Source organism: Macaca mulatta, chromosome X (genome assembly GCF_049350105.2).
Source record: "Macaca mulatta isolate MMU2019108-1 chromosome X, T2T-MMU8v2.0, whole genome shotgun sequence".
Lineage (NCBI taxonomy): Eukaryota > Metazoa > Chordata > Mammalia > Primates > Cercopithecidae > Macaca > Macaca mulatta.
This window is the reverse complement of record NC_133426.1, coordinates 24,075,076-24,091,016: the sequence shown is the minus strand read 5'-3', so window position 1 is coordinate 24,091,016 and position 15,941 is coordinate 24,075,076. Positions and strand designations below refer to the sequence as shown.

General features: G+C 45.1%; 1 non-coding gene across 1 annotated transcript; it reads left to right on the top strand.

Annotated features, from left to right (window-relative positions):
* Positions 1–9,550: 9,550 nt before the first annotated feature.
* On the top strand, positions 9,551–9,655 carry LOC114675267 (small nucleolar RNA U13). The gene has a single exon (XR_003726349.2). It is a non-coding gene; the product is annotated as a small nucleolar RNA U13 (small nucleolar RNA).
* Positions 9,656–15,941: the final 6,286 nt, after the last annotated feature.

The window sequence follows — 15,941 nt, the reverse complement described above, 5'->3', positions numbered from 1 at the left end:
ACAACATAGCAAAACCCCATCTCTACAAAAATACAAAAAATTAGCTGGGTGTGGGGAGGCACACCTGTACTCCCAGCTATGCAGGAGGCTGAGGTGGGAAGATCACCTCATCCCAGGAGGTCAAGGCTGCAGTGAACCAAGATTACGCCACTGTACTCCAGCCTGGGTGATAGAGTGATGCCCTGTCTCAAAACAGAATGGTGGGCCGGGCGCGGTGGCTCAAGCCTGTAATCCCAGCACTTTGGGAGGCCGAGGCGGGTGGATCACGAGGTCAGGAGATCGAGACTATCCTGGCTAACATGGTGAAACCCCGTCTCTACTAAAAATACAAAAAACTAGCCGGGCGTGGTGGCGGGCGCCTGTAGTCTCAGCTACTTGGGAGGCTGAGGCGGGAGAATGGCATGAACCCGGGAGGCGGAGCTTGCAGTGAGCCGAGATCACGCCACTGCACTCCAGCCTGGGAGACACAGTGAGACTCCGTCTCAAAAAAAAAAAAAAAAAAAAAACAGAATGGTGGTTGCCAGGGGCTGGGGGAATGGGGAGTTACTGTTTAATGTGTACAGTTTCAGTTTTCTAAGATAAAATGAGTTACGGAGGTGAATGGTAGTGACGGTAGCACATTATTAATGTATTTAATGGCACTGAATTATACATTTAAACATGGTTAAGATGATGGGGTTTTTTTTTTGTTTTTTTTTGTTTTTGTTTTTGTTTTTTCTTTGGAGACAGAGTCTCGTTCTGTTGCCCAGGCTGGAGTGCAGTGGCACCATCTCGGCTCATCACAACCTCTGCCTCCCGAGTAGCTAAGCTTACAGGCAGGCACCACCACACCCAGCTAATTTTTGTCTTTTTAGTAGAGACACGGTTTCACCATACCGTCTAGGCTGGTCTCAAACTTCTGACCTCAGGTGATCCACCCACCTCAGCCTCCCAAAGTGCTGGCATGAGCCACCATGCCCAGCCATGAATTTTATGTTACGTGTGTTTTACCACAATTTTTTAAGGGGAAAAAACAACTGGGATTTGGGGCATTCTCCAAGATAGCAGAGGCCAGGCCTTTTAATTCTTTCAGTGCATACTTTCTTCAATACATGTAGTGGATTTAATTGAATCCACAAAATTTCTGACTAAGGAAAAACTGCTTTACTTCCAAAACATAAAAATGAAGCTTTCATCAAATTATTTCCCAAGAAACTGCTTTAAAATAATACCTTGATGCGAAGCTAAAGCTTTGTTTTGCGCTAACTTTTCTGCCAACTCTACGGTCCCAAGGTACACATTTGAAGTTCTACCAACTAACTTTCTTTTTTGTGGGGGAAGCATCTCTTTTCAGGGGGGCAATTTTTTCTGCTTATTGTATTGTGGCAAAATATAAAGTAACATTTATCATTTTAACCACTCATAAGTATACTATTCAGTGGCATTCACAATGTTGTGTTACCATCACCGCTATCTATACTCACAACTTTTCCATCACCCCCAACAAGAACTCTGTATCCTTTAAACAATAACTCCTCCTTCCCCCTCCTCCAAGCCCCTGGTAAACTCTATTCTACTTTCTGTCTCTATGACTTTGCCTATCCTGGGCACCTCATACTGTGTCTGGCTTATTTCACTAAGCAGAATGTTTTCCAGGTTCATCCATGTTGTAGCATGTATTTCCTTCCTTTTTAAGGCTGAATGATATTATAGGTATATGCTACATTTTATTTGCCCATTCATTGGTGGATAGACACAACAAGAGGTTGTGTCCACCTTTTGGCTATTGTGAATAATGCTGCTATGAACATTGGGGTACAAATAGCTGTTTGAATTCCTGCTTTTAATTCTTTTGAACTGAAAATACGTAGGAGCAGAATTGCCGGGTCATGTGATAGTTCTGTGTTTAATCTTTTGAGGAACTGCCGAACTATTTCCCACAGCAGCTGCACCATTTTACAATCCCATCAACAATGCATGAGGGTTCCAATTTCTCCACGTCCTTAATAACACTTGTTATTTTCATTTTTTTTCCTTATAAATCCTAGTAGGTGAGAAGTGGCATCTCATTGTGGCTTAGGAGACAGCAATTTCTAGACTGATCAATTAAGAAGATGCTGTATATTTCGTGTGTCTTGGTTTCAACCAAGTGTCTGACGTCCTTTTGGACAGGAAGGAGACATGTAATTGGATGATAGTATATATAAGTGATTGCTTAGTTGATTAAAAAACTATTTCCGTACCAGGAGATCAAAAGTGATATGCCCCAGGTTGACCCTAATCTATTCAACACTTTTATTAATTGATATTTTATCAGCCGTGTGGATAAAGACATAGAAGGCATGCATATGAAATCTGTAAAGCTAAGATCCTAGAGGAGCAACTGTGAAAAGTAATAAGAACCTCACTGAACTGGGCTACAGATCAAAAGAAATTGATAAAATCTACCAAAGAGAAATGGAAAGTCCCAACTGAGGTCCAAAAGACAGTGTCCCCCAAAATATCATGTCTACCCATGTATTAGTCTGTTCTCACGCTGCTAATAAAGACATACCTGAGACTGGGTAATTTATAAAGGAAAGAGGTTTAATTGACTCACAATTTAGCATGGCTGGGAGGCCTCAGGAAAATTAATGTATTTAACGGCACTGAACTGTACACTTAAAAATGGTTAAGATGGTGAACTTTTTTACAATCATGGCAGAAGGTGAAGCAAACACGTCCTTCCTCACATGACATCAGGAAGGAAAATGAGTGCCCAGTGAAGGGGGAAGCCCGTTATAAAACCATCAGATCTCGTGAGAACTCACTATCATGAGAACAGGATGGGGGAACCCCCCACCCCTGCATGATTCAATTATCTCCACCTGGTCCTTCCCATGACACATAGGGATTATGGGAAGTACAATTCAGGATGAGATTTGGGTGGGGACACAGTCAAACCATATCAATCCAGAACCTCAGACCTTATTTGGAAATAGTTTTTGCAGATGAAATCAGTTAAAATGAGGTGATACTGGGTTGGGGAGGGGTGGCACTAAATCCAATATGACTGGTACTTTACAAGAAGAGGAGAAAGAGAGACAGAGGGATGCTGACCATGTGAAGATGGAGAAAGACACTGGAGTGATGCAACTGAATGCTGAGGAATGCCAAGAATTGCTGGCAACCGCCAGAAGCTAGAAAGAAGCAAAGAAAGAATCTTCTCTGGAGCTTTTGGCCCTGCCAACACCTTGATTTCAAACCTCCATGTGCCTTTCTCGAAAGACTATTTCTCTGGGTCTGTCTCCCTTCCCTTCACCTTTACTTTTCAAGAAGGAATACTTCTGGCCAGATACAGTGGCTCATGCCTGTAATCCCAGCACTTTGGGAGACTGAGGTGGGAGGATCACTTGAACCCAGGAGTTCGAGACCAGCCTGGGCAACATGGCGAAACTCCATCTCTACCAGAAAATAGAAGAAAAAAAAAGGAATACTACTTTCTGAGGTGACCCTTTCCTAGCCCCTGTCAGCCCCCAAATCAGCAGGCCATTTCTTCTGTTTCCAGCTGCCCTGGGCTTAAATACTAATGCGTTATATTAATGGAAGAAAATGGAACTGAAAGAAAGTTTGCCTAATTTGTAAAATAAAAATGAGTTTCGATCCCAGTAGCTTATGTATTATTCTTGTGAGGACTGAGTTTACATCGATCATCTTTTCCGTGGCAGTCAAGTGTGGAATATGGCGAAGTTAGAAATGTAATTGTGTAGACATAAAAAATTGCATCTCGATAACCATCATTGGGACACTTTTCTCAAGATGCTATCTCGGTGTCCTTCAGAGCAATAACGATATCAATTGAGAATGTAACAGAAGCAACTTAAATGTTATGCCTCGTTTACTTCTGGTGAGCCTAGTGTGCTTCAGAGCTATTGCTCATGACATAAGGTTCTGTCAGGCTGGAAACGCTTCAAGACCATTAAAAGAAAATGCCAGCCATTCCTGCTGTTCAAATATTCTTCAACTTCTAATTTAAGGCACCCACACCTAAGAATGTAATTGTGTTATTCTCTCTGATAGCTGGAATCTATCTAAGCCAAATGCCTGGGAATTATGGACTATTGGGTCTACAGGAGTGCAGAAAGCAAATGAGGTAGATAAAACGTGTTATTTTGTACTGGCACGTTCAACAGTTGCGCTCCCTTACCGTTCTCTGTGTTACAATGTATTCAAAGATGAAAGTGCCTGAAGGGTCTTTCCTCAGCTGAATTGAAGGAGGAGGCTGGCGAAATGCATAAACCGCCTCAGGATCTAAACTTAGAAATCTGAAAGAGAAAAACTCATATACCCGTACTCAGAATTCTTTTCCACACTAAATTTTCTCTAGTTGATTGTCCTTTATTTATTTATTTTATTTTATTTTATTTTATTTTATTTTATTTTATTTTATTTTTTGAGATGGAGTCTCGCTCTTGTTGCCCAGGCTGGAGTGCAATGGCGCAATCTTGGCTCTCTGCAACCAACCTCCGCCTCCCAGGTTCAAGCGATTCTCCTGCCCCAGCCTCCCAAGTAGCTGGGATTACAGGCATGCGCCACCACGCCTGGCTAATTTTGTATTTTTAGTAGAGATGGGGTTTCACCATGTTAGTCAGGCTGGTCTCGAACTCCTGACCTCAGGTGATCTACCCACCTTGGCCTCCTGATTGTCCACTTTTGATTCAGAAAGTTGTCATCTCAATAAAGTAGGTCCCCCATACCTCTCCATTCTCTCCCTGATGAGCAAGTGAGACCACAGTTTGAGAAAGGCAAGTTGAATCAGAAAAGGGCAATTTTAAAAGCAAATGCTGTGAAAGGTGAAGCTTCCCCTTCACAAGGGGAAATTATTTCTGTTTAATGCCTGCCTTGGGAGGGATACACTTTAGGTTCAGGGACCCCATTGGCACATCAGGGCTTTGACTGGAACACAGTGCCAATTCAAACTGTCACACAGTACAGGGAGGGAAAAAAGCCCAAATCAGTTTCTATTCTTTAGTAGAAAGCAATACTGTAGTTTAAATTAGCAAGGCGCTGCTGAACCACTATTTAAAATGCGTTTGCACTGACATCCCAAGAAAGGATTTTTTTTCTTGTTTAATTGCACTGTCAGTGTGGAACGCTTTCACTTAAAACCATTCTAAGGTAGACCTTTTAATAGAAAGTGACAATTTAAATTGCCATGATAGCAGCATAAATGGTGCTTAAAGTCATTACTAAACTGATGTCGCAGTTGGCTTCAGACCAGTTTGTTAAAGCTGAAGAAAAGGTGTTGGGGGAAGGGAGGAAAGTAACTAAATGGTGAATCATTACTTCCTTTTATATTCATTGTAATAACATTAGCTGTGATGAAGTCATCTGGCTCCCAATGGATGTAATACACATTTCTATTGAATTCTACATTATTCCATTCTAACATTGCCCTGATTAGTGTCGATTACTGAGGAACTGCTTCAATCACAGGCATCTATTTCTCTGCAGTTTTTCTTGTCTTCATTCCCGTGGTCCAAAGATAGGATCTTTTGCTTCCATTTTCTGGTTTGCATTCTGAAACACGAGTCTTGGTTTTATCTGTGGCCTTTCTTTACTCTTGCTATAATAAGTTAGATTCTCTTGGCAACCCTTGGAAATGACTCTCACTAGCTTTCATGAAGAACCAATTGGAACATATGAGATGAGGTCAAGGCCACCTGAGTGGGGTCATTGGTCAAACCTGATTGGTTTAACCAAACCAACTGGTTTGCCAAACCCTTGTTTCAGCATCTGGGGGCCCAGTGGGTAGGGGCATCGTAAAATGTCAGGCAGTTACTGGGTCTGTGAACCTGGAAAGGAACTCATAGGTGGGTTAAGGTTGAGTTTGGTACGTTGGCAGCAGTGGGGAGGGATGGTGGCGGGGGTCAGGAGGGACAGACGACAGAGAAGCTTATGAGTTAGTAACCACTCAGCCACTTTCACGGTCTCCCACTGATTTGTCTTGCTTCTGAAACATACCCCCATAAAAGTAAATTAATCAGGTGTTTCAGGAACAATAGGTAAACTACTTTATTATATGATTACCATGTTAAAATATACTGCACACTCCTTTTTATTATGTACAAATTACCTCAAAGAGCCAACAATTGTAGTTGGGCTCACAGTAGGGAAACATACTTCACACTTTACATTTAAAACATTGTATTTAGGATGGGGTTTTTGAATGGTTTCCTGAGGTCATAAAATTGAGGAGCTCTGAGAACAACTCTACACCCTTCAAAATTTCCCTAAGTCACACATTGCAATTTCTGAAATTTCTATCATTCAAAATTGGAGGAAATTATGGTGATCATCGAAGGCACGACATTAGGGTCTTAACTTGGGGGTCTTGGAATAGGTTATAGAGAGGTCATGAAAAAACCGGCCTCTGAGTTTTGTGTATATGTGTGGAGATGGAAAGAGGGCTCATTTTTTTTTTAATCAGGTTTGCAAAGGAGTTTGCAAACCAAAAATAGTTAACAACTACTAATCCAATGTGACTTTACTAAAAGCTAGAAAACAGACACCCAGAGAGGTGGTTGACTTGCCAAAGTCACTCTGATAGCTATTGGCCAGTCTACAGAACCTTGGTCTCTGATTCGTGGTCCAAAACTACTTTTTAATTTTTTCACAATTGTTGCTTTTGGAAAACAATAGATCTGCAATGCTGCACTTTTCTGAAAGCCACTCTCCTGGCAACCCCAACTCCGTGGAATATAACTCTCCCTGGCAGAGGCAAAAGAGGCCTCAGAGCCACTGAAATTACTGTTACAACACTCATGCACTTTGGCCTATGAGAGAAGTCCCCGAGAGATCACTGAACACCCAATTCATTTACTTAACAAATATTTACCGAGCTAAATACTTACCAATGTTTTATTTGTACATTACTCTGGCAAATTTTGTTATCCAGTTTCACTGAAAATAGGGAATTAGATGAAAGAGGACAGCAAAAGGCAGGGATATTGATCCAGAATTTGAGATATTCACTCACAGACTGACAGCAGAAGGAGAGCAAGAACATTGCCATGCAACGGTGTCTCTGCACCAGGAAGCAGACCATAAAAGACTTCTCACATAGTCTGTTTGTGAATGTAGGCTTGGGCAGAGTGCGTTTCAGAAAGTTCATCATTTAAAGGATTCAAATGTATGCCATGAGACAATAGATAGATAAATAGATATTATAGATATCTATATCTCAATGTCCTCACATCAGATAAACTTAGGTTTTGGACACTGGTATCTATCACCTTAGCCACCTTAAGACAATTCTCAAAACAGAAAGGGGGAGGAAGTGTAACATAAATAAGCTTGCGGTGTGTTTGAAAAGCTGAGTGCATTGGAGGAAACTGAGTCCTGGGATCCAGAAAGGAGTCTCTTGTGTTTGAAGGGTCAAAGGAGAGAAACTGCCTGGTGGATTGGGGCAGTAGTTAGTGGAGAAGACAATCTAAGTGTCTTCAGAGAGGGTGTGATCTCTGTATTGTGTTTAGGGGATATAGGATGAGCCCTCTGGTGCTGTTGAACTCCCTAGGACTGGAAAAGGGGCAATAGTTGTGAGTTTCACAAAATACAGATACCTGGACCATCCTGGGTCCAGCACTTCTAAGATATCAGGGCACTGGAACGGACAAACTTGTGTGACTGATGGGACCAGACACAAAGAACTGTGACCTATAGGTTGTGATATGGTTTGGCTCTGTGTCCACACCCAAATCTCAGGTCAAATTGTAATCCTCACATGTCAAGAGAGGGACCTGGTTGGAGGTGATTGGATCATGGAGGTGGATTTCCCCCATGCTGTTCTCATGATAGTGAGTTCTCGTGAGATCTGATGGTTTACGAGTGTGGTACTTCCCCCCGCTCCCCCTGCACTCACTTGCTCTCCTGCTCTGCCGTGGTAAGACGTGCTTGCTTCCCCTTCGCCTTCTGCATGATTGTAAGTTTCCTGAGGCCTCCTAGCCATGCTTTTGTACAGCCTACAGAACTGGGAGTCAATTAAACCTCTTTTCCTCATAAATTAACCAGTCTCAGGTAGTTCTTTATAGCTGTGTGAGAACAGACTAATGCAGGCTGGGTGTAGTGGCTCTCATGTGTAATCCCAGCACTTCGGGAGGCTGAGACAGGAGGACTGCTTGAGTCCAGGAGTTTGAGACCAGCCTGGGCAACATAGCGAGACCCCCCATCTCTACAAAAAGAAAAAAGAAAAAAAAACCTGTGACCTATGGATGTCCATGTGCCATGAGTCGAGTACCCTTGGTTGAGCAAATCACAGAGAGAGTGGGGACACACTGGCCTGGGATAGGAGCTGGGTCCGGGGAACTTCACAGCAGCAAGAGTAACAACATTGATCGGCAGCCACGGGAGACCAATGTTCTTCGTAACACTGGAAGGCAGAAAGGACCAACCACAGCAATGCCAGCACTAGGCAGCAGTCAGCTAGGATTTTCTGTGTGGGCTGTGTAAGGCCTGCAATGTTCTCTGGCTGCCTGGAGGAGTACGGAGGAGCCTGAGAGGTTGCCACTGGATTTCCTGACCACCAGGCATATGCCGGCCCGAATCCTTTTTTTTTTGTTTTGTTTTTTTGTTTTTTTGAGACGGAGTCTCCCTGGCTGGAGTGCAGTGGTGCGATCTCGGTTCACTGCAACCTCCACCTCCTGGGTTCAAGCGATTCTCCTGCCTTAGCTTCCCGAGAAGCTGGAATTACAGGCATGCACCACCATACCAGGCTAATTTTTTTTTTGTATTTTTAGTAGAGATGGGGTTTCACCACATTGGCCAGGCCAGTCTCGTACTCCTGACCTCAAGTGATCCACCCGCCTCAGCCTCGCATGGTGCTGAGATTACAGGTGTGAGCCACCACACCCAACCATGCCTGAATCTATCTTAATTGAAGATGGAAAAATGAAACAGACGTGACCTGTTTATACTCTGAAGTTTGTAAAAGAGTTCACAGTGAGAACACTAACCCTCAAAAACTGTACAGAACTACAAATTAATGTAGTGTCTTCACAAGCATCTTCTTATGTGGCCCTCACAGAAGTCCTGTGAGATGACTATGGGGTTGACATTATTTTCTCCATTTATTAGATGAAGAAATTGAGGCTTTGTGCAGCCAAATGAATTGCTCCAAATCACATAATTATTAAGTGGTAGGCTAGGTGCAGTGGATCACACCTGTAATCCCAGCACTTTGGGAGGCCGAGGTAGGTGGATAACTTGAAGTCAGGAGTTCAAGACCAGCCTGGCCAACATGGCGAAACCCTGTCTCTACTAAAAATACAAAAGTTAGTCAGGTGTGGTGGCAGGTGCCTGTAAGCCTAGCTACTCGGAAGGCTGAGGCAGGAGAATCACTTGAACCTGGGAGGTGGAGGTTGCAGTGAGCCGAGATAGCACCACTGCACTGCAGCCTGGGTGACAGAGCAAAACGCTGTCTCAAAAAAAAAAAAAAGTGGTAAAGCTCTGGCTAACGGTCAGATATTTTGACCTTAGGCCCTTAGGCCAGTGGTCTTCTATTATGCCATGATGCCTCTCCAAAACGGAGGGATAGACCCTTTTTGTGGTTCGTAAGGTTGATTAGTGGGTTCTCATGACACTGTGTGAGATGTGCCTCCCTCAAACCTCATTACAACGCCGGTGCATTCATCATCTGAGGTAGAAAAACGGGGAGCTGGGCACAGTGGCTCACGCCTGTAATCCCAGCACTTTGGAAGGCCGAGGCAGGCCAGTCACCTGAAGTCAGGAGTTTGAGATCAGCCTGGCCAACATGGGGAAACCCCGCCTCTACTAAAAATACAAAATTAGCCAGGCATGGGGGCACACTCCTGTAATCCCAGCTACTCAGGAGACTGAGGCAGGAGAATCACTTGAATCCAGGAGGTGGAGATTGCAGTGAGCCACCACTGCACTCCAGCCTGGGTGATAGAGTGAGACTCCATCTCAAAAAAGGAAAAAAGGGGAGAGGGGGAGGTATATGGGCCCACCCAAAAATTTCAGAATTTTCCCTGATGCTAGCCTGGAAGGAGTGAATGATAGTGCAGGGTTTTATTCCTAAATAATTTCAGTTTAGCCCCAGTTGTTTTTCTTGCGTTAGTCCAGAACACCCACTCAAAGAAAACCGGCTGAGTGCAGTGGCTCCTGCCTGTTATCCCAGCACTTTGGGAGGCTGAGGCGAGTGGGTCACTTGAGCCCAGGAGTTCAAGATCAGCCTGGACAACAAAGCTTGATCCCTTCTCTACAAAAAATTTAAAAAATTAGTTGGGCTTGGTGGCACATACCTTAGTCCCAGCTACTTCAGGAGGCTGAGGTGGGAGGATTGCTTGAGCCCAGGAGGTGGAGGCTGCATCGAGGCGTGATTGCACCACTGCACTCCAGCCTGGGCAACAGAGCGAGACCCTGTCTCCAAAACAGAAGAAGAAAACCTCCCTCCACATAGCGGGGCTGTCCAGCTGCTCCTGAGTCAAGTAGGTCCAGCCTCACGTCTGCGCATGGGGTGCCCCCTGCCTGGACGGCTTGCACCCTGACCAGCCCCCGCCACCCCCACATCCCACACTTGTCATAGAAGTGGATGCTATGTTTAGTTCATTGGGATGTCTCCATTACCACTACCATCTTGCACCGTTACGTATCTGGATTGTTGGTGTAGAATTTGTCTTCCTGTCTAGAGTGGCAGCTCTTTGAGGTCAAGGGCCCTTGTTTCAGTCACCTTTGGTTCTCAGCGGTGCCTACTTCATAGGAAGGGGCCAGTAAAATGCTTCAAATAAACGCATTTTCTTTTGTCTCAAGCATACAGCAGGTGCTCAACAAATATTTGCTAATTGCCTCATTGGCAAGTATCCTATTCTGTAGCCAACTCCTCCCTCTTCAGAATGGGCCTTTAAAAAGGGCATATTTTGCCAGGCACAATGGCTCACGCCTGTAATCCCAACACTTTGGGAGGCTGACGCAGGTGGATCATGTGAGGTCAGGTGTTCGAGACCAACCTGGCCAATATGGTGAAACCCCATATCTACTAAAAATACAAAAATTACCCTCATGCCTGTAATCCCAGTCACTCAGGAGGCTGAGTCAGGAGAATCACTTGAACCCGGGAGGCGGATGTTGCCGTGAGCCGAGATCATGCCATTGCACTCCAGCCTGGGCAACAGAGGAAGACTCTGTCTCAAAAAAAAAACAAACAAACAAAAACGAACAAACAAAAGACGCATATTCCCAGCCTGGGCAACATAGCAGGACCTCATCTCTACTAAAAAAATTTAAAAATTAGCTGGGTGTGGTGGCACATACCTGTAGTCTCAGCTACTCAGGAGGCTGAGACAAAGGATTCCTTGAGCCAGGGAGGTCAGTGCCGCAGGGAGCTGTGACTGTGCCACCGCACTCCAGCCCGAGCAACAAGCTGACACCCTGTCTCAAAAAATAAATAAGTAAATAATAAAATAATACATTAAAAGGGCACATTCTGTGACTCAGTCACGCTGTTAAAGTCACAATAAGTCATGTCATGCTTCATCAGCAAGTCGCCTCAGTCCAACAGTGGTATTGGGTATTTTCTCATGCCTGATTCAAACCTCTGTAGGCTTGAGTGGGTGACATTTTGGGGGCCATGTCACCATTATTCATCCACTCATCCAGTCAAGCAACCAAGCATTCATACATTTAGTTATTCATTCATTTGTTTAAAAAATAGCAAAAACAGCACCTACTACACATTAGACATATGGTAACATGTAACTGCTAGTTTCATTATATACTCCTGAGCCTCTAGAATCTCTAAATGGATAAATTTCCTATATAAGTGACATTCTGGTAATATACAGACAATAAACAAAATAAATGAGTAAGATATATAGTATTTTAGATAGTGATATATGCTAAGAAAACAGGAAAAGGGATATGAAATGTCAGGGGATGGATTTTTTTTTTCCAGACAGAATCTCGCCGTGTCACCCAGGCTGGAGTGCAGCAGCACGATCTCTGCTCACTGCAACGTCTGCCTCCCAGGTTCAAGCAATTCTCCTGCCTCAGCTTCCTAAGTAGCTGTGACTATAGGCGCCCGCCACCACGCCCGGTTAATTTTTATATTTTTAGTAGAGGTGGGGTTTCAGCATGTTGGCCAGGCTGGTCTCGAACTCCTGACCTCAAATGATCTGCCACCTCAGCCTCCCACAGTGTTGGGGTTACAGGCATGAGCCTCCGTGCTGGCCTCAGGGGATGGATGTTTATATTCTACATAAGTTGGCCAGGGAACCAAAATCTGTATTAGTCATGGTTCTCCAGAGAAACAGAAAATACCAATAGGCTGAAAAAATGAGGTGGTGGGGAGAAAGAGAGATTGAAGTCTGCAGGGCAGGCCAGAGGACTGGAGACCCAGGGCAGAGTGGATGTTTCAGCTGGAGTCTAAAGGCAGACTGGAAGTGGAATTCCTTCTTCCTGGGGGGACTGTGGTCGTTTTTTTTTCCCCCAGGCCTTCAGCTGATTGAATGAGGCCCGCCCATATGATGGCGTGTAATCCACTTTGCTCAAAGTCTACAGAGGAGGTGGCTTTGACGAAAAAAAAAAAGTCTGCAGAAAGTGAGGAAGTGAATCATGCAAATAAACATCTGGGAAAAAGAAATCTAGGTAGCCTGAGAAGCAAGTCCAAAGGCCTTGAGGTAGACATGTGCTGGACACGCTGCTGGAATAGAGCGACTGTGATGGTTAATAGTGTCAATTTGATTGGATTGAAGGATGCAAAGTGTGTGGTTCCTGGGTGTGTCTGTGAGGGTGTTGCCAAAGGAGATTAACATCTGAGTCAGTGACTGGCAGAGGCAGACCCGCCCTCAATCTGAGTGGGCACCATCTAATCGGCTGCCAGTGTGGCTAGAAAAAAGCAGGTGGGAGAAGATGGAAGAGCAGACTGGCTGAGTCCTCTGTTCTTCATCTTTCTCCCATGCTGGATGCTTCCTGCCCTCGAACATCGGACTCCAAGTTCTTCAGCTTTTGGACTCTTGTACTTAGTGGACTCTTAGACCAGTGGTTTGCTGGGGCTCTTGGGCCTTTGGCCACAGACTGAAGGCTGCACTGTCAGCTTCCCTACTTTTGAGGTTTTGGGACTCAGACTGGCTTCCTTGCTCCTCAACTAGCAGACTGTCATGGGACTTTGCCTTGCGATCGTGTGAGTCAATACTCCCTAATAAACTCCCTTTCATAGATACATCTATCCTATTAGTTCTGTCCCTCTAGAGAACCCTGACTAATACAGTGACCAAGGGTGAGAGCAATGGGAGATTTGAAGTTCAGGACGCAGAGCATGTTGGACCTTGCAGGTCTTAAGAACAACTCGAGTGTTACTCTGAGAAAATGGAGCAGATGGATTGAACAAAGGAATAACACTATTTGACTTATGTTTTAACAAAATTGTTGGCAGCTGTGGTGAGAACAGAGTGCAGGTGGGCAAGGACAGAAGCAAGAAACAGGTTGGGAGGCTATTTCAATAGCCCAGGTGAGAACTGGTGGTGGCTTAGATCTTGGTAGCAGTCAGAGACAGAGAGAAAGGTCAAGGGAAATGGCTGAATTCTGTTGATCGTTTGGAAATATAGCCAAGAAGATTTGCTGACAGGCTGGATGTGGCTTATGGGAGAAAGAAAGGAATTGAGGATGACACTAAGGTTTGTGTCCTGAGTCAGGGCATCTGAGGTGAGGTGAGGAAGTTTGCAGGAGTAGCTTGAAGTAGAGGGCAGGGTACACCTCCAAGACTCTGCTGGCGACAGGCAAGTGGGGTGCCTAACGCACACCAGATGGAGATGTCTAGTAGACAGTTGGATGCACAGATCAGGAGGGAGACGGGTTCAGGCTTGAGATATAAACTGGGGAGTTATCGACATATAGATGGCTTTGAAGTCCTGAAACACTAAAGGAGACCACGTAGAAAGTGAGAGTAGATAGAAAAGAGGTTTAAGGATTAAACATTGGGGCACTTCAACACTTGGAAGTTGGGAAAATGAAGAGGACCCAGCAAATGGGACAAGAAAGAGTGCTCAAAAAGAGAAACCAAGTGGGACTCCATCTCAAAAAAAAAAAAAAAAAGCCAGCTCGGGCACAGTAGCTCACACCTGTCACTCCAGCGATTTGGGAGGCTGAGGTGGGAGGATTGCTTGAGCCTAGGAGTTTGAGATCAGCCTGGGAAGTATACCAAGACCCCATCTCTACGAAAAATTTAAAAATTAGCCAGGCTAGGCCGGGCACAGTGGCTCATGCCTGTAATCCCAGCACTTTGAGAGGCTGAGGTGGGCAGATCACCGGAGGTCAGGAGTTCAAGACCAGCCTGGCCAACAGGGTGAAACCCCGTCTCTACTAACAATACAAAAATTAGCCGGGCGAGGTGGCGGGCACCTGTAATCCCAGCTACTTTGGAGGCTGAGGCAGGAGAATGGCTTGAACCTGGGAGGCAGAGGTTGCAGTGAGCCAAGATGATGCCACTGCACTCCAGCGTGGGCGACAGAGCAAGACTCTGTCTCAAAGAAAAAAAAAATTATCCAGACATGGTGGTGCACAACTGTAGTCCAAGCTACTCTGGAGGCTGAGGTGGGAGGATCGCTTGAGCCCAGGGCAAGGTTGCAGTGAGCTATGATGGTGCCACTGCGTTCCAGCCTGGGCAACAGAGAGAGACCCTTTCTCAAAAAGAGAAGAGACAGCTGGGCATGGTGATGCGCACCTGGAGTCCCAGCTACTTGGGAGGCCGAGCCAGGAGGTTGAGGCTCTAGTGTGCTGTGATGCTTGAGCCTGTGAATAGCCATTGTACTCCAGCCTGGGCAACATAGCGAGACCCTATCTCTTTAAAATAATAAAAGAAGTCAAAAGAAGTGAGTGGGGTATTGTGGGAGCCAAGGAGTAAAGTATTTCAAGGGGAAAGTGATCAACATGTCAAATGCTGCCCCTAAGGACTGAGAAGTGATCACTGGACTTGGCAAATGTTGGAGAGCTTTTGTGACTAGGGCAGTTGCAGTTTGGTAGAGAGATGAGGCCTGATTGGGTAAGTTCATGGGAGAATAGAAGCAGAAAAATTAGAGACAATAAACAGAAGCAACTTTTTATTTTTATTGTTTTTTTTTCTTTTTTGAGATGGAGTCTCTCGGCTCACTGCAACCTCCGCCTCCTGGGTTCAAGCGATTCTCCTGCCTCAGCCTCCTGAGTAGCTGAGATTACAGGTGCCTGCCACCACACCCGGCTAATTTTTGTATTGTTAGTAGAGACGGGGTTTCACCATGTTGGTCAGGCTGGCCTCAAACTCCTGACCTCGTGATCTGCCTGCCTCAGCCTCAAAGTGCTGGGATTACAGGTGTGAGCCACCATGCCCAGGCTTTTTTTTTTTTTTTTTTTTTTTTTTTAAGGCTGGAGTACTGAGCAGAGCACAGACAGGCTGGAGTGCAGTGGCACAATCATAGCTCACTGCAGCCTTGAACTCCTGGGCTCAGGCAATCTTCCCACCTCAGCCTCCCGAGCAGCTAGGACTACAGGCTCACACAGCACTATACCCAGGTACATTTTTCTTTTTTTCTAGAGACAGGGTGTCACTATGTTGCTCAGGCTGGTGGTCTTCAGCTCCTGGCCTCAAGCAGTCTTCTTATCTCAGCCTCCTGAGTCACTGGGATTTCAGGCATCAGCCCAGAAGCAACTCTTACTAATTAATATCGAAGAAATAGTAGCACATGTGTATGCTGATGGGAATGATGCAGTAAACAGGAGAAAGCTGGTGATGTGGTAGAGAGGGGAGAATTGCCACAGCCTGTTCTTGAGAGGGGATAGAATCTAGCACACAGTGGAGAGGCTGCAGTTGGCCAGGAACATAAGTCATTCATCTTATTGGAGAGGAAGTGGAGTATCACGGGTCCAGATGCAGGGGGAAGGGTAGCTGCTGTGCTGGGAACTTGTGCACATGCTCTTCTAATAATTTCCATTTCCTT